General features: G+C 38.1%; 1 protein-coding gene and 1 long non-coding RNA gene across 4 annotated transcripts in view; one reads left to right on the top strand and one right to left on the bottom strand.

Moving 5' to 3' along the window:
* The window catches only part of LOC106090296 (uncharacterized), an 878,040-nt gene that overhangs the window by 21,484 nt on the left and 841,664 nt on the right, over nucleotides 1-14,892 (bottom strand). The window lies entirely within an intron of this gene.
* Nucleotides 13,297-14,892, top strand: part of LOC106093292 (uncharacterized) — a 58,205-nt gene continuing 56,609 nt past the window's right edge. For 2 of the 3 annotated variants that reach the window (XR_009396433.1, XR_009396432.1), the window contains exons 1-2: nucleotides 13,298-13,499; nucleotides 13,563-13,679. This is a non-coding gene — a long non-coding RNA (uncharacterized LOC106093292). Of the gene's footprint in view, nucleotides 13,500-13,562; nucleotides 13,680-14,892 lie in introns of all 3 variants that reach the window. The other variant, XR_009396434.1, reaches the window with a different exon arrangement.

Raw genomic sequence — 14,892 nt, 5'->3', positions numbered from 1 at the left:
CGTCCGATTTGGACTAATATTGCAATAATGTGGTCATTTGTTAACCGATTCTATCGAAATTTGGGAAGAAGGATTTTCTCTTGACTCTCGACATTACTGGTGAATTTCATAAAATCGGTTTAGATTTAGATATAGCTGCCATATATGTCATATATCACTTCTCACATCTTGAGACACTGCAAGCGCATTTATTGGTTAATATTGTCAACATTTTGCTCAACGCTTTCTTCACGAGTACCACATTATATAAGAAGTTTGCTTGAAATCGGTTCAGATTTGGACAAAGCTCCCATATACATGTTTGTCCGGTTTTTAGAATTATTGCAATAAAGTGCTCATTTGTTAACCGATTCAATCGAAACATTTTTTTTAGACTCTCCACATTACCGATGAATTTCAAAGAAATCGGTTTAGATTTAGATATAGCTCTCATCGCCCGATTTTCACTGCTAGAGCCACTGCGAGCGCATTTAATGACCAATCTTCCCAAAATTTTGTAAAACGCTTTCTTCGACGACTGCCACAATATCTAAGAAGTTTGTTCGAAATCGGTTCAGATTTGGATATAGCTCCCTTATATATGTTCGTCAGATTTTGGTTAATTTGCAATAATGATGTCATTTGTCAACTGTAGTTGTTACAGTTTGAACATATTTGCTCGAAATTTGATACGGATTGCTTAATAACCCATCTGAAAACATCCGCCGAGGTCTATCAAAGTAGGTCAGAATTAGATATGTCTCCCACTTAGTTCGTTACTGGTTTTAATTTATATTTGACTCTCAATTTATTTTTTTCAAAATTTCGATTTCAAACTTTGAACTTTGTAAATGTCTTCCTTTTTGTTAGGCTTTAATCTGTTTTAAGCTAAGGTCTTACGTTGTCTTTGTCCCAAAGTAAATTTGCTAAGATTCAAAGTTATTTTGACTTGTATTAAACTTTTATTTAAAATAACAATACTTTATTATCAAGTGAAAAATCTTCCACACAAGGAAATCTTTTCTAAAAAATTCGAAAATTGAGTAACTCTTAATAAAGTTCGTGGTCTTCGACTAAAATGTTTGAAGCTAGATAAAAACTTTTTACTGTAAACTTTTCAATAGGTCTACCTCTTCGTCTTTTTGTTGTTACAAACAAACTCATTTACCTTTTCGGACCCAGCTGTCTCAATTGTGAGATCTGGAAATATATTACTAAATATTGTTTAACAAGTAAAACAATGGATCGCATTTGTCGAGTTCTTTTCCCGGCATCTCTTCTTAGGCAAAAAAGGATATAAGAAAAGATTTACTCTGCTATTAGAGCGATATAAAGATATGGTCCGGTTTGGACCACAATTAAATTATACGTTGGAGACCTGTGTAAAATGTCAGCCAATTCGAATAAGAATAAGAGATCGATTTATATGGGAGCTGTATCGGGCTATAGACCGATTCAGACCATAATAAACACGTATGTTGATGGTCATGAGAGAATCCGTCGTACCAAATTTCAAGCAAATCGGATAATAATTGCGACCTCTAGAGGCTCAAGAAGTCAAAATCCCAGATCGGTTTATATGACAGCTATATCAGGTTATGAACCGATTTGAACCTCATTTTACACATTTGTTGAAAGTAAGAATAAAATATGTCGTGCAAAATTTCAGCCAAATCGGATAGGAATTGCGCCCTTTAGAAGTTCAAGAAGTCAAGTCCCCAGAACTGTTTATATCAGGTTATTAACCGATTTGAACCATACTTGGCACAGTTGTTGGGTATCTTAACAAAATACTACGTGCAAAATTCCATTCCAATCGGATAAAAATTGCGCATTCTAGAGGCTCAAGAAGTCAAGACCCAAGATCGGTTTATATGGCAGCTATATCAAAACATGAACCGATATGGCCCATTTACAAAATTTCAAGCGGCTAGCATTACTCCTTCGGTGCTTTCGACAGACAGACGTACGGACGGACGGACAGACCTACGGACATGGCTAGATCGCCATAAAATGTCGCGACGATCAAGAATATATATAGTTTATGGGGTCTCAGACGAATATTTCGAGTAGTTACAAACAGAATGACGAAATTAGTATACCCCCATCCTATGGTGGAGGGTATAAAAAGATGTTTTCATAAGGAAACTCTTAAAGAATATTTGTTGCTTATAACTAAGTGCTTTCTAAACAAGTAAAAAGGCTTTAAGTTCGGCCGGGCCGAACTTTGGATACCCACCACCTCGGGACATAAATACTTAAAACACGTTTCATCAAAATCCGGTGAAAAATGCATACCTTATGCTCCAAAGCAGCTATATCGAAATATCTGATTTGGACCAAATACTAATAAGTACAAGTCATTGCTCACTTGTGAATAGCAATATTTTGATCTTTTTAGTAGCTATATCTAAAAATAAACCGATCTGAACCATATACGACACGGATGTCGAAAAGCCTAACATAAGTCACTGTGTCAAATTTAAGTGAAATCGGATTATAAATGCGCCTTTTATGGGGCTTTGAATCGAGATATCGGTCTATATGGCAGCTATATCCAAATTTGAACCGATTTGAGCCAAGTTGCAGAAAAATGTCGAAGAGCCTAACACAACTCACTGTCCCAAATTTCGGCGAACTCGGACAATAAATGAGCCTTTTATTGCCTCTAAACCTTAAATCGAGAGATCGGTCTATATGACAGTTATATTCAAATCTGGACCGATCTGGGCCAAATTGAAGAAAATATCGAAGGTCCTTACACAACTCACTGTCCCAAATTTCGGCGACATCGGACAATAAATGCGCCTTTTATGGGCTCAATACGTTAAATCGAGAGATCGGTCTTTATGGCAGCTATATCCAAATCTGGACTGATCTGTGCCATATTGCAGAAGTATGTCGAGTGGCCTTACACAACTCATTGCTCCAAATTTCAGCAAAATCGGATAATAAATGTGGCTTTTATGGGCCAAAGGCCCTAAATTGGCGTATCGGTCTATATGGGGGCTATATCAAGATATAGACCGATATAGCCCATCTTCGAACTTAATCTGCTTATGGACAAAAAAAGAATCTGTGCAAAGTTTCAGCTTAATATCTATATTTTTAAAGACTGTAGCGTGATTTCAACAGATAGACGGACGGACATGGCTAGATTGTCTTAGATTTTTACCCTGACCAAGAATATATATACTTATAGGGTCGGAAATGGATATTTCGATGTGTTGCAAACGGAGTGATAAAATGAATATGCCCCCGTCCTTCGGTGGTTGGTATAAAAAAGGTACAAATTAAAAGACTGAATTACAAGATGAAAATATTTTTTTAAATAGGTTTCGTTAAAAATGTCCGCACAAAAAATTGATACCCTTTCAAACCCGACTGTACCACAGTAGTGGTGTAGGCTATGCTAGATGCAAACTAATCAAACAAATGACTTTTATATTGTCTGATGTTAACTTGTCACGATGCAAACAGGGAACATGAATAATCGATTTAAGATGTAACGCTTAGTAGGACTTGGCAAGTTAAGTTGTTTATAATAGGTTGAAATGAAGAGAACATTTTTATTTAAGCTAAACATAAAGCGTAAAAAAAACTTTTGATAGTCCAGATAGTTATTATTTTTTTATTTCTTCAACTAAGTCTTTTGTCAACAACAAAAAGTTTAAATTTAGTTAGAAATGCGAAAGTTGTGTAGTAGTTTGTGTTACACAATTTTTCCAAATTAAATTTACCATTAAACACTATTTGTTCGATATCCGTAGCATCTGCAATAGGTATATGCAAACCTGAATTATAATAACCTGAAAATAACAATAAAAGCTAGATATAAAACAAATTGTATGGCCTTTGTTTGTAGGCAAGCGGGGTGTTTGTGGAGGGGCAGCGGTGTCAAAACAAAGACCATTAAAGAAATTGTTGATATTGTTCGAATTTAAGTTAATTTGCAATCGCGTGCGACATGAAACAAGAAAGCCCGCCACTAAACTGATGCCACCATCGCCACAGTACAACTAACGTTTTCCCCTATGATTTCTTTTTATTGTTCTGAAAAACAAAAAAAGCAACAAAACACCAAAATTATGTGAAAACAAGCAAAAAGAAAATTGCAAAAATTCCTTTTAGTCTTTTTTTTCTTCTTCTTGTCTGAAACTCAGAAATTTGTTGTTTGCTTCTTTGCTGTTTGCGGCAAAAACTTCATCAATAATGGGATGAAGAGGAAGATTGGAGAGATGTGAGTGAAGCCATACCTTGGTAATTTATAACAGTAGCGAAAAACTACCTACCAACACACATACCACTATATATTTTTCTAAATATGTGTATATTTGTGCGAAAATACAGCGAACCCAGCAAAATTTGTGAGGACACAAATATATTAAACTAGCTTACTTGGTATTCTTCCCTAAATATTTGAAAACTATTTATTTAAATATCTCAATCTTATATTATTTGCTCAAAGATAAGGGACCGCCTTTTTACAGCAGTGTTCGAAAAGCGTGCCGCAGTGCAACACCTTTTTGGCGAAAAGCTTTTACATGACAAAGTACCTCACGAATGATGCCAGCATTAGAAGTGTATAACCACCATTGACAATTTTTATACCCTCCGCCATAGGATGGGGGTATACTAATTTCGTCATTCCGTTTGTGACACATCGAAATATTGATCTGAAACCCGACAAATTTTATATCTATTAAGTCGATTTAGGCATGCCCGTCCGTCTATCCATCTGTCTGTCTGTCGAAAGCACGCTAACTTACAAAGAAGTACAGCTAGGCATTTGAAATTTTGCACAGATACGTTTTACTAGTGTAGGTCGGATATGATTGTAAATGAGCCATATCGGTCCATGTTTTGATATAGCTACCATACTAACCGATCTTGGATCTTGACTTGACCTCTAGACGGCGCAATTCTTTTCCGATTTGGCTGAAGTTTTTCTGAGGTGTTTTGTTATGACTTCTAATAACTGTGCTAAGTATGGTCAAAATCGGTTCATAACTTGATATAGCTGCCATATAAACCGATCTCGGATCTTGACTAAAATTTTGCATGAAATCTTTTGTTTTGACTTTCAAAAACTCTTGCAAGAATTATTCAAACCGGTCCTTAACCTGATCTAGCTCTCATTTATACTTCTTGAGCCTATGGGCGCAATTCTTATTCGATTTGGCTGAAGTTTTGTACAACGACTTCGCCTATAACCTTCGACATATATGCCAAATATGGCCTGTATCGGTTTATAATCTGATTTTGCTCCCATACAAACCGATCTTCCGATATTACTTCTTGAGCCCCAATAGGGCGCAACTTTTATCCGATTTGGTACATAATGTGATATGGCTCCAATAGCATGGCAATTTTTATCTGTCAAGAGATACTGGGCAAAGAACTTCGGAAATGCGATCCATGGTGGAGGGTACATAAGATTCGGCCCGGTAGAATTTAGCACCCTTTTACTTACAGACCCGGTAGGTCTGCATATTCGTTTGGAGGTTTTTTGGCAATACTTCGTCTCTTATACTATTATCAGATTCACTGTATATTTCTAAAGGCATTTCATGGGGGTCCCATTTTTTTCTGGTCGACCTACAGTTCGTTTTGGCTATTTTTTTTTCTGGGTCGGGCGGTTCCGCAGATCTTGGCGCATAATAATAATTCTCTACTTGTAATGAATTTATGTTCGAGCCTCATATTGCTTCCATCAGCTTGCATATTCTTTTGGGAGTTATTTGGGGTTTTTCAAACAGACAGGCATGACAGACACTTGAGTGAGACTTCTGTTCTTGCTAACGAGAGGAAAGTGATAGACCTTTCCGAGTTTAGAATGGTCAATATAATCTTGGAGTCTTCATAGTTCCTAATTCCTGACTTCGTGAGTCTGTTATCCGTTGCCCTTTAGTTTTTATGGAAAAGCCTATATGCCGTTATCTTTAACATCTTTACCGACAGTAAAATTGCCATAAGGGCAATAACAACCAGCACGGTAAGGTCACGAACAGTCTTGCAAGGTAAGAATGAGATTAACGCCTTCTCTGAGGATGGCAAAATCCGCATCGTTTGGGTGCCGGGCCATAACGGGGATATAAAAGGGCAGACGATTTGGCGGTGAAGGCCAGAGGACTGCCGTCAATAAACTTGGTTAACGCGAATCCTTTCGGGTCGACGCAGTCCGAGTTAAGGGAGTGGGCGACGAATGCGCATGCAACATTGTGGAATAGGGAAACGGTAGATAGGACGGCGAAAATCCTATGGGGGCATCCAGATCGTGAGAAGACGAGGCTTTTACTGAAAGGAAGCAAGAAGGAGGTCAATATTGCTATTTGTATCATAACAGGACTACGAGCTCACTTATGTAAAATCGGTGCGGCAAGTGATAGCATGTGTAGGACATGCGGGGAAGATAATGAGACTTTGGAACATTTCCTTTGTCATTGCCTGGCTTTCGCGTCCAACAGATACCGGTACATAGGTGGAGACACAATATCAGACATGAACCAAATTAGAGGAGTGGCATTGAAAACAATTAAGGATTTTGTAAGAAGCACGGAATTTCTAACTTAAAATACTCTTTTTAGAGGTTACTTTATAGTTTTTAGAGCGCACAACAAGCCGATTACTGGCTTAGGTGTATGTCCATAGTGACATGGGGCGGATTAATATCTGCCCCCTCTTTTCAACCTAACCTAACCTAACCTAACATGCCGTTATAATCAAATCCAGTTCTGCTGGAATATGTAGAGTATTTACTGGTCTTGCAAGCTCGTTTGCTGTAGAATTCCTTGGGATATTACTTTGGCCCGACAGCGAGAACATGTGAATTTTGAACGGTTCAGCCTTACTTTTTAGAAATCTGTGGCAGTTAAGGCGGCTTTTGAACTCATAAATATGTTCTCCAGAGATTTAATGCCTGCCTGGAAGTTTGAAGTCTTAATTGTTGCCATAGCTACTGCATCACATACATTTTAAGCATCTCAGCTTGATACCTACTACAGTAATTGGGAAACTTTTCCAAAAACCTACTGGTAAATAATCATTGGAGGCCAAGGTGGGAAATGGAAAGACATGTGTGTGAGCGTAGATGTACGGTAGTCAGAATGAGGTACAACATATTTAACTAAAAACATCAAACCGATTAGGCACATGCTCCTGCAGAGACAAAGAAGGAAGTCTGGTTACAGATACAGCTAGTGTGCCTGGGATATGGAAAGAAAATTTTTCCCAACTTCTAGCGTTCGATAGTGCCAGCGAAGAGGGTACCGCAGAACAAATCTCTTATAAAGGCGTAGAATGTTTACCGCCAAGACAGTATGAGGTCCAAGTAATAGTGAGCTGACTGAAAAACAACAAGGCAACAGGAGCCGATGGGTTGCTGGCTGAACTATTTACACGCTAATAAGGTGCATGAATCAGCTCGTCTGCGCGATCTGGCTAGAATTTAAAGTCAATCAGTTAATTGGGGCCTGGATTTGTTAAACACTTACCATCTCTTCGTTGACTACAGAGTTGTTTTTGACAGTCGTATATGTTCAAATGTATTTCAAGCCATGTTTGAGTTTGGTATCCCGCAAAATTAGTAAGACTCTGCGGAATAACCCATGCAGAAGCACATTCCTCAGTAAGAATAGAAAAGAAGCTCTTCAAACGAGGTTTCAGACAACGAGACAGCTCCTCGTATGATCTCTTCAGTATCCTGCAGGAGAAGATTATGCGAGATGCAGATGTGAATAGGTGTCAAAGATGTCAGAAATTGGGGAAGGTGCGACTCGCTTGGAATTCGGTTAGTGGAACAAATGTTCTGACATAGCCAATTTAAATAAGTAGTTCATCGTAGTACACCCCAAACGGTTTGGTCGTCTCTCGTTTGGTCTGGAACCATCCGCATAGAAGAAGTGCTTTTATACCCTCTACCGTATATTAATTCCGTTTGTAACACCCCGAAATATTCTTTTAAGACCCCATAAAGTATATGAATTTTTGATCTTTATGTCATTTAAAGTCGGTTTAGCCATGCCCATCCGTTCGTCTGTCGAAATCGCGATTACTTTCGAAGGAGTAAAATCAGGCTCCTGAAAATGTTCGCAAATACTTATTATTAATGTTGGTCGGTTAGGATTGTAATTGGGGCATATGTCCATGTTCAGATAAAGCTCCCATTTAAACCTATCTCCAGATTATATTCTTCCGCCTCTAGAGAGTACAAGTTGAAATTTTGCAGGGTGCTTTTTCCTTTGACCTTCAATAGATGTACCAAATATGGATCGAATCGGTTCAAAACCTGATATAGCTCTCATGTAAACCGAGCTCCCGAATATACTTCTTTAGCTTCTAGAGAGCACAATTCTTATACCATTTGTATAAAATTTTGTACAATGATTTTTCCTATGACCTATTACATATGTACCAATTATGTTTGGAATCGGTGTATAACCTGATATACTTCCCATATAAAGCGTCTCCTAAATATACTTCTTGAGATTCTAGATCAATTCTTATTCGATTTGGCTGCAATTTTACCAAGTATATTCCGAATAAATCCAAAACCTGAGATTACACTCATATAAACCGATCACCCGAATATACTTCTTCAACTTCTGGAGGGCGTAGTTTTATCAAAGAATATTGAAAAACTCATGGGGGTTTCTTGTTATGATCTCCCATTACCTTGTTTTATTTTCTAGTTATAAAGAGACACCGTCGAAGTTCGGCCCAGCCGAACTTCACACGCTTTTACTTGTTAACTTCTATTACCAGCGATAATGTAGTTTGAAGTATTTCCGGCTACGACAATGCGTTATCCACGCAGTCTGGCAAAGTGGGTATTGTATCAAGGATAGCACAGTATCTATAGTAGCTGCTTGATAAAAATCAATGCTTCCTCAATCTAACAGCAGTGCTTCTTGCCATTTGTCTAGCCACAATACCCAGAGGCATTAAGTGTAGCATTTAATGAGTATTGAACAGAGGCTGGATTTTGCAGCTACATCCCCCAGACCACAGCACCATATAGCATTATAAGTCTGACAAGTTAATATAAAGTTGTTGTTTTTGTAGTTTTACCAAAGGATGGCGGATATTACTATCAAACAAGTAAAAGCGTGCTAAGTTCGGCCGGGCCGAATCTTGGGAACCCACCACCATGGATTCTGCTAAAAATTTGTACAAACTAAATTTATTTGAAGGGCATAATTTTATTCTACATACCAAACTCTGTCAAACCAGCAAAAATAAAAGCTTCTAGGAACGGAACAACGATGATCGAGAGACCGGCTTACATTGGAGCTACAATATATCAGGTTATTTGGAGCGAACTTTGTACAGTTGTTGGAAGTCCCAACAAAACACTATGTGCAAAATTGTAGCTAAATTGGACAAAAATTGCGGCTTTCAGGGGCTCAAGAAGTTAAATCGGATGACTGGTTTATATGGGAGCAATATCAGGTTATAGACCTGTTTGAACCGTACTTGACACAGTTGTTGGAAGTCATAGCAGAACTCTACATGCAAAATCGGACAAAAATTACGGCATCCAGAGGGTCAAAAATTCAAATCTGAAGGGTTTATATGGGAGCTACATCCAAATCTGAACCGATATGGCCCATTTACTATCCTCCACGACCTACATCAATATTAGATGTCTGTGCAAAAATTCAAGCGGCAAAGTTTACGCGTTCGACCGCTATCGTGGTTTCGACAGACGGACGGACCTGGCTAGATCGAATCATAATGTCGAGACGATCTGGATTATATATATATATACTTTATGGGGTCTCAGATCAATATTTCGAGGTGTTGCAAACGGAATGACTAGGTTATTATACCTCCATCCTATGGTGGGGGTATAATGATACTATTTAAAAAACCTTGAAATATCGATCTATGATATCGAAATGTCGAAATCACGATAGTACTCGAAAGAATGAAGCTATTCTCTTGAAATTTTCCAGAAGTAACTTCTTATCAATATGGAGGCCACAGCGGTGCAGAGGTTAGCATGTTCGATTCTAAAGGCCTGGGTTTGTTCTTAATTATTCCAGGTTTGGTCCTGCCGCGGTATAGCGGTCCTTCCTTTTATTCCCTCCGCCATAGGATGGGAGTACACTATTTCGACATTCCGTTTGAAACACATCGAAATACTGATCAGACATCCAACAAAGTATATATATTCTTGATCGTCTTGAAATTCTAAGTCGATTTAGCGATTTCGAAGGAGCGTTGTGTAAATCGGTTGGGAAGGGTAAATGGGCCAAATCGGTCCATCTTTTGCTATATTTATATGGAAGCTATAAACCGATCTCGGATTTTAACTTCTTGAGCCTCTAGTTGGCTCAATTCTCATGGATTCATAACCTGAAGTAGTTCCCATACAAACCGATCATCTATTTTGACTTCTTGAGTGGTAATAGGACGCATTTATTACCCGATTTGCCTGAAATTTTGCAATAAGTAGTTTGTTGTGTCTTTTCATATGTGTATGTCTAAATCGGTTCATAACCTAATATAGCTCCCATATAAACCAAACTCCCAATCATATTACTTTAGTCTCTAGAGGGCGCAATTCTTATCCGATTTGGCTGAAATTTTGCACAACTACTTCTTCTATGACCTTAAATTTACATGTTAAATATGGTCTGAATCTTTTAACAACCTGATATAGCTCCCACATAAAGGATCCCCCGATTTTATTCCTTGAGCCATTACAGGGGGCAATTCTTATCCGATTTCGCTGAAATTTTGGACAATAAATTACATGTTTGGTCTCTAACAGCCAAACCAAGTATTCCTCAAATCGGTTCATAACTTGTTTTAGCTCCAATAGCATATCAATTCTTATCCATTATTTCTTTGCCTATTAAAGAGATATCGGACAAATAAATTGACAAATGAGATCCATGGTGGTGGGTATGTAAGATTCGACCCGAATTCGAAAACTGAATTTGCAAAACTATCGCTGGGTTATTATTGATGTTTGATGTGTTCAACGTTGTAGGCATGGCGGCACACCAAATATAGGACATTTCTCATGGCGTTATTACGAGAAAGTTGCATATTTGCGATGTTCTTATATTGGAAGTATTATTAGTGATCCTGTGGTCGCAGCTATTGCTTGCTTCATTGTGTTAGGCTGTAAATGAGAATGTTTCAAAAACACATCATAATGAACTCGACACTGCTGCACATTGTTTCGTTGGGCTGCTAATAAAACAAAAGAACAACTGCTGGCGGTGTGGTGCCACTGCTGGGTGGTATCAGCAACGGTAATAGTAGCCGCAGGAAACCTTCCTAAGGAAGAGTTACCGCACGTATGTGTGTGCTCTTAAATTTCTGACATTTCAGGCAGGCTTTATTGGTTCCCATGAAGTTATAAAATAACAACAGCCCAACACACAAGTAAGCCAATTCTGTGAGAAAACAAAGAAAAAAAGCAGGAAACAAATACACAAGAAGACGCAAAGCCGTAAATGGAGATAAGCCAACTGCAAATTACTTTAACTCCAGTCATTGTGTGAATATATTATAACATTATGCAGCCTGAATACACGGTTTTACGCAGGAACTACTCCGCAGCCATATCGTACCGTGCCGAGGACGACTGAATGAGCCAGCAAGCAAGCGAGCGAGCGAGCAAATATATTAAAAAAAAAAACAACAACAGCATGGTGTTGGGGTGTTTATTTGTTAACAAACACCCACGCACTGACACACGGCAAAACAACAACTGAAGCGATTTATTGGCTTATAATTCATGTCTCACTTTATACCTCGCTGATCCTTTATTTCGCTGACATGGATCCGAATGGGAGCTCCCACTAAGGGGGTCGTGAAAAACCGTTCTTGTTCCATGGAAAAATGTGAGGAAAAAAACAAGAAACAAAACACCAGTGAATGCGTTGTTTTACTCATTAAAACTTCATTTATTTACTTGAAATTGCCTTTTAGCCATTTTAATGAAAACGCCATTCGTAAACAACCCATTCACGTATTCATATTCACTTTTGTTGCTGCATCTAGCAAAGTTTTCACAAAAGCATCGGGAAGCATTAAATCAGGCCCCATCTTCTTCTTATATATATTAAAAAAAGTCAATTTGCCTTCGTTTGTTTGTTACGTATAGACTCAAAAACGGTTGAACCGATTTTTTTTTTTAATTTTCACAGATGGTGTAGATTCTTATATTCACCTTCGCGATTAAGCATATAGGGTTCAAATTAAAGGTACTTGTGAGTAGAGCACGAATCGTATATCTTATTTCAGGGTCAAGTGCTTGTGTGCCCACCCAACCCCCAAATACACGCCAAATCGATATGGAGCTCAAAAGAAAAATGTGTTGGGTTCAATAGCAACAATATCCTCACAGCGCCATCTGCCGGATTTTGTTAAACTACGCTAATTGCCATTTGATGATCTATACGTCCGTCTGACATTGCAATAAAAATCCTAGCAAAACTTTAGAATTTATATCGTTTTATTTTTATACCCAACACCACAGGATGGGGGTAAACAAACCATTCCGTTTGTAACACCTCGAAATATTTATCTAAAACCCCATAAAGTATGTATATTATTGACCGTCTCGACAATCTGAGACGATTTATCAAACCCCATCCGTCATGGCGGCCCGTCTTTCGAAATCACGGTAGTGGTCGAATGCGTAAAGTTAGCTGCACAAAATTTTGCACAGATACTTACTATTGATTTAGGTCGTTCGGAATTGCAAATGTGCCTTTACTGAAACGATTTGGACTATACTTAGCACAGTTTTTAGAAGTTAGAACAAAACACTTCATGCAAAACTTCAGCCAAATCGGATAATAATTGCGTACCGAAAGGAAGTCAAGATCCAGGATCGATTTATATGGCAGCTATATCAAAACATGAACTGATATAGCCCATTTACAATCCCAAACGACTTACACTAATAGGAAGTATTAGTGAAAAATTTCAAACGCCTGGCTTTATTCCTTGGAAAGTTAGCGTACTTTCGACAGACAGGGCTAAATCGATTTAGAATGTCAAGACGATCAAGAATATATATATACTTTGTTGGGTCTCAGATCAATATTTCGACATGGCGCTAGAAGAGGTTGTCCTGATATGATATGTTGAACAAAGAATCCTTTGGGAGATCAAAACTTTCGACTCCTTTAAATCGCCAGGTAATCGCCTGATAATGTACCACCGATCGAACTACAAGCTGTGTCCGATAAACTGGCTTCCTAGAGTAGGGAGATATAGTATATACTCTGATTATATTGGGATGTCATATATACCTGTGGGGTGAAGGTGCACAAAAGTTATTTTCATTTCAAAAGCAGGAAAACCGAACCACACGATTTTCTTCTTAATAGTTTGGCAACTTAAAGATGTCCAATTTTCTATTTTTTTAAGGAAACAACAGAAACAATCCAGAATCTCAAGAAGTCAAGATCCGAGATCGGTTTATATGGCAGCTATATCAAGACATGGACCAATATTGTCCATTAACAAGCCCGATCGATCTACCCTGATAGGTATGTTTGCAAAATTTCAAGCGCCTAGATTAACTCCTTCTAAAGTTTGCGTGCTTTCCACAGATCGATAGACAGACAGACAGACGGACTTGGCTGGATCGACCTAAAACGTCATGGCGATTAAGAATATATATACTTATGGGGTCTTAGACCAAGTTAGTTTACCCCAATTCTTCGGTGGTGGGTATAAAAATGTCTATCTTTAATGGTAATTTAATGCATCCTTAATTTTGCATATCATTTCTATAGGCAAAGGGGAAATTAGGAAATTGACTTTGGGTCGTCGTTTGGGACTTTAGAGTCGTCTGTGAAGTAAAATTAACAATAGTCAGCAATCGAAATTCAAATCGGAAGGTTATGTTCTTCTAGTATATAGCGACATTAGTTTAAAGATACCATTTTTATTTTGAAGATTCGTTTCTTTGGCTCGCAATCATTATCAAAATCCTTAGATTAAGTACAACATTTTTATGTCCGAGTGAACTTGTTTTTGAGTGTACTGTTTTGCTATTTTGTTTTATGAAAAACCTTCGAACTTTGTGCCAATTTAATAATTTTTCGTAGTCATAATTTCTCTCACAACTGTCTGTCGTTTTGCAAGCTCAACTGCAATGCGTCGAACTGCAAATTGTTGCAATTGTATAAAGGCCTACTCAACGGCCTGCGAAAACTGTTAGACTCTGCTCAAAACATTCGCAAACTTGTTGATGAAAGAAAAATAAGTACAAGCTGCGAGTAGTAAATTTCGCCATAGGTATATTTATGACTTGTTTCTGATTGCGAATGAAACACATTTTCATGAAAATATCAAACATAGCGAGATGTCCTTTTTTGTTGGAAAAAACCTTAATGATTTTCACATCGTAGAAATGTGAATAAAAACAAGTAAAAGCGTGCTAAGTTCGGCCGGGCCGAATCTTATATACCCTCCACCATGGATCGCATTTGTCGAGTTCTTCTCCCGGCATCTCTTCTTAGGCAAAAAAAAAGGATATAAGAAAAGATTTGCTCTGCTATTAGAGCGATATTAAGTTATGGTCCGGTTAGGACCACAATTAAATTATATTTATGTTGGAGACCTGTGTAAAATGTCAGCCAATTCGAATAAGAATTGCGCCCTTTGGGGGCTCAAGAAGTAAAATAGAGAGATCGATTTATATGGGAGCTGTATCGGGCTATAGACCGATTCAGACCATAATAAACACGTATGTTAATGGTCATGAGAGAATCCGTCGCACAAAATTTCAGGCAAATCGGATAATAATTGCGACCTCTGGAGGCTCAAGAAGTCAAGATCCCAGATCGGTTTATATGGCAGCTATATCCGGTTATGAACCGATTTGAACCATACTTGGCACAGTTGTTGGATATAATAACGAAACACGTCGTGCAA

Source organism: Stomoxys calcitrans, chromosome 1 (assembly GCF_963082655.1).
Source record: "Stomoxys calcitrans chromosome 1, idStoCalc2.1, whole genome shotgun sequence".
In the NCBI taxonomy this organism is placed as follows: Eukaryota; Metazoa; Arthropoda; class Insecta; order Diptera; family Muscidae; genus Stomoxys; species Stomoxys calcitrans.
The sequence above is the reverse complement of the archived record's forward strand: the minus strand, read 5'-3'. Positions and strand labels throughout refer to the sequence as shown.